Consider the following 7,824-nt stretch of genomic DNA (forward strand, 5'->3'; position numbering starts at 1 on the left):
GGTGCAATCACCTATGTATGTGAATTTTGAAAGTGGTTCGACCAGTGTGAGAGTAAGTCATGACAAACAACTGAATATAGATTTGTGGTAATGAAGCAAGAAGAAATTCAGAAAAAAATAATTAGGCTACATATTTAAACATAGTGAATGAACATTGTATATGATATTTGGAGTTATTGTAGTAAATATAAAAAAAAGATGATACAAAACAATCATGTTTGTATTGACACTGTTGTAAATTCCACATTCCATTTTTTGAGAAGTCTTTGTTCAGAGACAATCCGTCCATCCAGACTCTCTAATCTTACTACACATCATCTAAATGAATGGAACGATTGATGGAAAATATGTACATCGTTGTGTATGTGTCAGAAAATACAGAATTGTTTTTTGGGCATTTTTTTATTTGATAATGAGAGACAATGGAACAAAATAGGCATAAAAAGTGTACTGCTGACTGAAAAGCAATTAAACTCCTAAACAGACAACCCACTGGACTTTTGATGCTTTCTTAGAGGTTGTACCAGAATAGATTTACATGGTTTACTTTTCAAAAAACACCACATTTTTGTTGTACTACACATTGCTGCAGCTCCTCTTGTTATTATTATGATATCATGTTATGATTGAGTGTAGCTAACTAGCTAGCACATTAGCTAACATTAGTTGAAATAATTACACTCAGGGACCGTTCGGTATTTATGGAATGGTCCACTGGAGGAAAATAGGTGAGGGTCATGTCTTATTTATATATGCTGCGTTTTTGAGTCATGAGCTTGTCATGCCTCCAATAGAAGGGATATAGTAGCAATAATAAATAAGGTGTTTAATAAATAAGGTGTTCACATAATTTTTTGTTATTATTTAAAAACTACTTCAAAGAAAATTTAGTTTTGTTTTGATTGACTTTCACTATTTGCAGAAACAACCCTTAAATTAATATAAAAGAGTACAATTTAAAAACCAGTGTTTCCTTTTCAGCACAATTTGTATGGGTTTTATAGAGTTAAACCAGCATGAGGGAAAGAAATGCTGTTTTATAATTATTGATATTCACTAAAATAAGTAGAATTTTGTCCAAGTGATAATATTGATAAAAGAACTAATAATGCTTTTTGGAGTTCTGTTTTGTGCCACACAGCGCCTCATGTGTGTCAGTCTGGTCTATCTCACTCCCCCTAGAAACTGCAGGACCGGTGAAAAACTGTACCAGAAGATTGACCATCACAGCACCTCAGACCACAGCACAGCTAGACACGATAAAGGTTCGTGGTCTGGCTACAATTCTCGGCCCAGAGGGAAAGGGATGGTGGACCAGTGCTAGGCGTCTGGTTGTGACTTCAGCATCTGGAGATGTACTGTGTAAACCAAAGAGCCAGCAGCAAAGTCCACATGCCCTACCTACACACTTGATGAACTGATGACGCCTATCTGGAGGTACGGACCAGCAGACGGACAGAGAGAAGGAGGGGGGCAGCGAGAGAACGTCCTGATCTGACACATCTGATGCATTGTGAAGTTAAGTAGCACACAGACTCACAGTCTGAAAATACACACACTATTAGGAGAAGATAATTAGTACTTATTTTTACTTTTAAGATAAGTATTCAGTTGGTGTGTCCGGAAATGTTCAAAGTACATTTCACTGTTCAAATTCGAATTGGATTGATGAAAAGTTGATAAAAATGATCCATTCAAAGACTTCCTAGAAACCTGGTTTGAAAAGGGGAATACCTTAATTTGTATTATTTCTAGTCTTTTGCAGTTGCTGCATCTTTCCTGCTGACCGGTGTAAGTTGTGTGAGGTTTAGTGCTGAGATGGTTTGAAACCAGGATAATTAAATGTATCAACAACTTTGACACTGAGATATGATTAAGACTAACATCTAAATGAAAATGTTTAATGTTGATGTGAATGCTTAATGATGTAAATTATGAGTAATGCAACTCTTTTGGTGCAAAGCCTAAGAGTAAATCATTTTCCTGGGAAATGGGAGGACGACTAACGGGCAGGGCACAGCGCCCTAAAATTTGTGATATGACCGGCTGGCCTGCATTATCATCCAGGCACAACGCCTCTTCAACCCCTGTACTTAGCAGGACACAGCCGTGGACAGTTGCAAAAGGGAAAATTAGCAACAAAATGCCTCCCAAACAACTAAGTGTGCAGGTGGATAACAGATATGCTCCTCTGCTGCAGGACCCTGGACATGACCTGGATTGCGTCTCATCGTCACTCAGCAGGGTAAGGACTGAGAGCAATTCTAAAACTAAAAAGCTACAGGGAAAGCTAACGACTGGGCCTCAAACTCTGATTGTGGGTGACTCTGCTGTAAAATATATAAAAAGCAGTAAAAACACCAAAATACTCTGTTTTCCCAAAGACATGGTGTCTGACTTGGCCCAAAGAATCCCAGATATCGTAGCAGCACACCCAACTGTGAAGAACATTATACTGCACATAGGGTCAAATGATGTCGTAAAGCAAGAGTCTGAAGTGCTGAATCGTGAGTTTATGAATCTGCTGAACACAGTCAGCTCCATAAACGCGAAGGTGTTCATCAGTGGCCCTATACCACCAGTCAGAAGAGGAGCTGAGAGATTCGGCAGACTGCTGGCACTGAACAGATGGCTTTCAACTGCATGTACATTCTCTGCAGTTCATTGATAATTTTAACATTTTCTGGTACCGCAGACATCTTTTTAAAGCAGATGGACTTTTCCTTAACAAGCCAAGAGTAAAGCTGTTCACCTCTAGCCTACTTTACTTTGTGCACCACACATCTACTCCCTCGGCCAAGGACACAAGATAAATCAACACAAACAAAACAAGAGGAAGACAGAACAAAGTGCGGCAGTGATCCACCACAGCCCCCACCTTAGCAAAGATTTGACCATGGGAGACCACAGAGCGGAGAGACGAAATCTCAACCCAAACAATCAAACAATTAGATCAAACGCCTTCGGAACGTAATTGGTTGCTATGGTAACAACAGGCAGACTCTGCGGGCTGCCTTCAGCAGCTAACGTTAGCTAGCTGGCTGTTTAGACAACATAGCTAGCTACCACGGATGTGTTAAGCAATGCACTTTTAAAAGTTACCGCGACAACAATGGCTTCTCTTTAAAGTGGTATGGACAGTTTTCTTGGATGGAATCCAGTGTAAATAAGGACGAGCTTTTCTGCAGCATGTGCAGACATTTCCCCAGCGGAGCTGACGGCCCATCAGCCAGAGAGGAGGCCCTCACACAGGTAACATTAAGTCAAACGTCTTTCACGTTTCTTGTGTTATTAATTAAGTAACCTAGCTAACCTAGTAACCTTCCTATTTTAGTAAGAAATGGTGAATACTGATGATGGCTTCTAGCTGAAACGCTTTTGTGTTTTGCCCACATTAAATAAGAAGATAACCTGTGAGTGACCTAGTTTTGAGTTTTCTTTGATCCTGTCACTGCCGTGGACTTAATACACTGTCTAAGATTTGGCACCTGGCTGGCCACTTTTCATTATATCTTTCATAATTTAGCTAAACAATGCTTGGCTGGAAGTTTTCATTCTTTGATTTTCTTTTATTTGCTGCTCATGATCTGACTGTAGTCCTGAAGCAACAATGCTGTTGCATTGTTACATGTGTGATTTCTGTCTGATGTAGGCTATTCTACGTCCTGCAGTATGTAAACACCTTCCCTGCTGTGTGGGTTCATGTTTAGTTGCCACTTTGTGCAATAAAAGGGTTAATTTTATAACAGTGCTGTGCAGAGCCAATGCTGCTGTTTCTGCCGGTGCAAATATATTTTAGCCTGAATATGTTACAATCTATAGGTTTTTGTTTATATTGTTGTGTACAAACATTTTAGACGGAGGTTTGTTAGTTGAGAATGTCGGAGACAGTACTGTTATTGCCGTTGTAATGCAGTATGTTGGAAGGTAAAATCGTTGCTGTTTTTTTCAGTTAGTCCTTTTTGCTACTTTGTCTTTTAGAAAATGGCCCACCCACTTTTGTACTGGCCCGCCCAAAATACTATTTCTGCCTACGCCCCTGCTTCAAGGACTGCAGTGAACTCCTCCTCCCCAGACTGATAAGTATGCTTGTGTAGAAAATGCAACAAGCTTTAACTGATATGTGCTGGGTCCAGGCTGCACGCCTAGTGGCACTCATTTCAGGACAAGCCTGGGCCCTGTGTATTAAATTCTTCTTCAATCTATGTTGTGATAGGTAAAAGAAAAAGAATGGTAAATCTGCTAAGTAAGAAATAGAAGCACTTTAGAACAAATTTAGCATCCATTCATCGTCAGCAACAACTTGTCCCAAAAAATTATTTTAACACAATAACACTAGCCTTACTAAATGTCAGGTCTTTGGCAGATAGTCATTTGTAATGAATGATTTTATTATTAAGCAATAATCTTGATTTTATGTTTTAACTGAACCTGGTTAGACCATAATAACAGTGCTGTTGTTCTTATAGAGTCAGCTCCTCCTAACTTCAGTTTTATGAGTGAGCACAGTGAATAAGAAAGGTGGAGTCGCCATTTTGTTTAATCACTCATTCCACGTACCAACATCTTATGGAAACTTTTGCTTCTTTGAATATATGGCTCGTTAAGGTCCTCCCCCTCAACCTATATTTCTAAATATCTACAGGCCACTTAAATATCATTGTGCATCCTTCTTTGACGACTTCTTCGAAATGCTGTCTATAATCTGTATTAACTTTGATTGTGGGGAGTTATTGCTGGTGATTTCAACATTCATGTTGATAACCCCCAGGATAGAGGGAACAAAGAACTGTGTTGTATTTTTGAGAACTATGGACTAACTTCCAGTATGTGACGGAGCCCAATACACAACAAGGGGCACACTCTGGACTTGATTATCTCAGTTGGTTTGAACATTTCAAGGCTGTGGTGATTGATGTTGTTCTCTCTGATTATTCCTGTGTTTTTATTTAATGGCAATATAACGTAGGTATTTTTGTCTAGTTTCAGAAAATCTGCTCAGTTTGCGATACGTCTCATACTTTTGGCTCAGCGAAGCTTCCAAATGACGAGATCAAAACCAATTTCTCTCAATCCGCAGCAATGATAAAAGGCGTCCATATTTTCCAGCCAAGAGCAGAACGAACCACTTTTTAAATCGCTGACATGCCCACATTTTTATGTTTATCCATATAAATTTTATACCGATACACGTTCACAAAGGCCGTGTGCCTCTTACCGGTCAAGTCGCTGTTTCGATAGCATTTACTGTTGTGGATTTATTAAGGCTTGTTTGAAGGGTTCTCTCACACTGTCTCTCACTCATTAGGTGTGGCGATTAATGATCAAAGGGAGGCTTTATAAATAACCAGAAGGACCACTGCTTGCCTCATCTAAAGATAGCCCAGTGGTTATGCTGCTGGACTTTGGTGTGGAGGACCAGGGTTCGAATCCTGCTGTGGTACATCAATCAATGTGTCCCAGTGTAGGATGTTGTTATACTTTTTTCAACCACTCTTGCTACTTCAACTTATTCTACGCATTTAAGCTATTCATCCAGTTTAGGAGACACACACACAGAGACACACACAGACACACACCTATACACACACACACACACAGACACACACCTATACACACACACACGCACAGACACACACACAGATACACACACACACAGACAGACAGACAACACACAGATACACACACACACACAGACAAAACAGACACACACAGATACACACACACAGACAGACAGACAGACACACCCTACACACACACACACACAGACACACACCTATACACACAGACACACACACACACACAGACAGACACACACAGACAGACACACACACACACACACAGACAGACACACACCTACACAAACACACACAGACAGACACACCTATACACACACACACACACACACAGACAGACAGACACACCTACACACACACACACGCATACAAAGACACACAGACACACAGACACACAAACACACACAGACACACACACACAAGCACACACAAACACAAAACACACACAAACAGACACACACCTACACACACACACACACACACACAAAGACACACACAGAGACACAAACACACACACACACAAGAACACACAAACACACACATGCAGACATACACAACACACACAAATGCAGACATACACAGACACACATACACAAAGCATGTTTATAAACACGTCACGAACACTTAGTAGCCATGACAACCCTTTCACAGACAGTCAAACTTTAAGCCTTTTTAGTCAATTTTAGTCAAAGTTGCTCTCTTTCTAATTTTTTCTATCTTTCCTCTCTTTTTTCTCTCCTCTCTTTCCTCTTTCCTCTCTCCCTCTTTATTCTTTCTCTCCTCTCTTTATTCTCTTTCTCCCTCTCTTCTCTCTTCTCCCTGCTCTTCTTTCTTCTCTCTTTCTCTCCTTGTCTCTTTCCTCTCTTTCTTCTTGTTTAGCCCCAGTTTTTTCACCTAATATATTTCACATCTCATCTCAGCTAGATTGATGCTTTTTCGTTCTATGCAGTGTATATATCTGATCATAATAAAAATATTTCTTCTTTCAGCCTTTTCAACTTTCATCTTTAACAGTATTATCAGTATTAATTTGTTTCATATTTCTGCATATGTGAGTCATTATCAGTTAGGAAAATCTACTCACACCTCACAATGTTCTACACATTTTGTCATTATTCAACATTTAAAGCAAACAGTTCAGTTTAGCATAAAGTTTTAACTTTTTAATGAAATTCATACTTTATTTAAAACGGATTTCGGCTTTTTTCAACTATTTTGACTACTTCAACTTCTTCTTACAGATTTAAGCTATTCAACCAGTTTAGCTTTAGCAATTCAGCTGTTCAGCATTCCCACGCATTTTCTGCAGGAAATGCATTTTCCTAGTATTTTAATTTTAACTTTATTCCGTACGCTTTTTTGGCTCTTCGTAACTTCTGCATACTTTCAGCTATTTAAAACCATTCAACTTTTCAAATGTTCAGCTCTTTCAGCTAATGATGGAACTTCTTCAACTTTTTTTCTACTATTTATACTTTTTAAAATTTTAAGCTTTTTAACACTTTTTTTTACATTGAAGTGAATGAGAGCAGGCTTCTACCCCTTAAAAATCTTCTTTCTGCTCCCAAAAGTTTCAACTCCTTCATACTTTCACCTACAGACGCGAAACAAACTTTAAAATGTTCACAAAATATTCAGCTATCCGGGGTCTACTTTTCAGTTTGATATCTTTTACAGTTTTTGTGAAAAACTTGTTTAAGTTTAGTGATTATTTCAGGAAATTTTATCGATTAAACAGGGTGTGTATTGCGCTGCTTAGAGTGGATGACATCACAGCTAGAGGGTGAAGCTTCAAAAAAATTATCTTAGTTCCTTGTCTGTAAACTGCTCTCACGCCCACAATATCTACTTGTCATACACAATTTATACATCAAAACGTAGGTATGTTTGTCTAGTTTCAGAAAAATCTGCTCAGTTTTGTGATACGTCTCATACTTTTGGCTCAGCGAAGCTTCCAAATGACGCAGATCAACAAATTTCTCTCCAACTGCGCAGCAATGATAAAAGGCGTCCCATATTTTCCAGCGAAGAGCAGAACGAACCACTTTTTTAAATCGCTGACATGCCCACATTTTTATGTTTATCCATATAAATTTTATAACGATACCGTTCACAAAGGCCGTGGCGCCTCTAACGGTCAAGTCGCTGTTTCGATAGCATTTACTGTTGTGGATTTATTAAGGCTTGTTTGAAGGGTTCTCTCACACTGTCTCTCACTCATTAGGTGTGGCGATTAATGATCAAAGGG

The 7,824-nt window shown here is 39.1% G+C and overlaps 1 protein-coding gene across 1 annotated transcript in view; it reads left to right on the top strand.

Moving 5' to 3' along the window:
- Positions 1-3,012: 3,012 nt before the first annotated feature.
- LOC120572142 overlaps positions 3,013-7,824 on the top strand; it is a 63,403-nt gene continuing 58,591 nt past the window's right edge. The window contains exons 1-2 of the mRNA XM_039821287.1: positions 3,013-3,252; positions 3,982-4,083. The gene's annotated coding sequence lies outside the window, so the exon portion shown is untranslated. The remainder of the gene's footprint in view (positions 3,253-3,981; positions 4,084-7,824) is intronic.

This window comes from Perca fluviatilis, chromosome 14 (genome assembly GCF_010015445.1).
Source record: "Perca fluviatilis chromosome 14, GENO_Pfluv_1.0, whole genome shotgun sequence".
Taxonomy (NCBI): Eukaryota; Metazoa; Chordata; class Actinopteri; order Perciformes; family Percidae; genus Perca; species Perca fluviatilis.